Here is a 1,823-nt window from a genome sequence, read left to right as displayed (position 1 = left end):
TTTTGTGCTCTTCCGCTGACCCTGCCTCCTCTTCATCAGCTCTATTGTCGTATGAGTCGAAAAGGTCAGCATCACTTGTTCCACTGGACATGAAAGGAGTGACCGTGTGGTATCTGAGCACTTTTTTCCTGAGCTGCTGTGGGTCAAGACTGAGGCAGATCCAGAGGAATCTATTAAGTGCCTTGGGGATGAGCCACATTGATGAAATTCATCAGCATCATAGAATTCATCTTCGCCGCCAGAATAAGAGAACTCCGGCACTGTATTTGGAGAGAAGTTGACATGGCTCGGAAAAGTTAGACTGCTTCTAGGTGGCGAGTGCCCACTGCCTGTACTATTTGGTCTTGGAGTCTGATGATGTCCCAAGGTTGCTAACACAGGTCCAGCTGGTAGGGAAGGTGGGTGCTGCTCTGACACAACTGAGTAGGCTCTGGAGGGAAGACAGCTGGGAAGGCGTTGTGTGGATCACAGGTTCCAGGGGACTAGGTCGATATATCGTGTCTGCAGGATTATTAGTACTTTTAGCAATTTGCAGCGACACAATGCAGTATTTAATTGATTTTACCGTGCTATTTGTTGTCTCTTTGATGAGAGTTTCAATTTTTTTCTCTGTCATCTTTGCGGTTTTGAAGTTTGTCATCAAAAAGCTTGCATTGTTCTATCAAGATTTGTAGGTAAGCATCAGCCTCTGTAAGTTTCTTATCAAAGTCTTGGAACTAGAAACAAATCCTGAATCCAAACCTCCATAACTAGCGAGCAAGAAAGCCATTTGCCAAGGTCCCTGCCCTCTATACTCCCAGGGGACGGAGCCGGGGTCCACTTCTGAGCACCCCTTTTTCTGCCCTTCTCGGCCAGCTAGCTGGGTGGACCTGCCAGGTTCAGCAGCCCATCTTCTCATCTTAATTTGGTCACAATAACTCTGACCGAGGACCTTATAAAATTCTTTAAACAAACGAAACATCAAATGTTCAAGAGGTAACCTTGTCTTTTTCATTCTTTCTCTATTATTTAAGAAGAATAAATTTTGACTATAAAATGTTCATACATTATTTACTGTTTTTCTTTTTTAATTGAAGTGGATATTGGTGATGATACAGGCAATTCAAGTGTCTACAGAAACATGCTGGAGTGCAACTTTTTGCAAAGCTGCCCACAAACCAGGAAAGTAAGTGAGACACACATATGCCTTGTTAAATGCTCTTTAGGAGAAGCGATGAGTAGACACTAGACACTGACTCGTGAATGAGCTCTCTCTTCTGACTGCCTATGCATGGCCAGACTGTGGCTTTAAGATTAAATATCCCCAACTGAGTGTGTAAAGTTATATTAAAATAAACTAGTCTTCCATTCTAACGGACAGAATGTCAGATAAAAATGATCAAAAAATTCCTTCCCATCGTCGAAAGGCCATCGATGCTGGCAGCCAACCAAATTAGGGAAGCACTGACATGGTGCTTCTTTAAATCTTTTGCAAGATTATGGTGAAAAGACAGTACTTATTTGGGAGAGATGGTTTAATATCTACCCAGTAGGAGAGACTAGATGTTATTTATATATTTCTTCATTATTTTTAAAGTTTATGTTTTAAGTGTAACCAAAAAAGTTACTGCCCATGGTACCTAGTATGCACAAACTTACAGGGCAGGAACATACAGGGCCAGCTGGTCCCAAACGACTGCCTGGATTAGCGTGAGCCCTTTCAAGTTCACACCTGGTGGCCGTTCTGTGCATTCCCCCTGCAGCTCAGCTCCATCCTTTCTCCTCAGTGACCTCAGCCACAATCTGGGAGAAAATATTTACAAAACACATATCCAATCAAGAAT

Source organism: Pteropus vampyrus, unplaced genomic scaffold (genome assembly GCF_000151845.1).
Source record: "Pteropus vampyrus isolate Shadow unplaced genomic scaffold, Pvam_2.0 Scaffold53, whole genome shotgun sequence".
Lineage (NCBI taxonomy): Eukaryota > Metazoa > Chordata > Mammalia > Chiroptera > Pteropodidae > Pteropus > Pteropus vampyrus.
The sequence above is the reverse complement of the archived record's forward strand: the minus strand, read 5'-3'. Positions refer to the sequence as shown.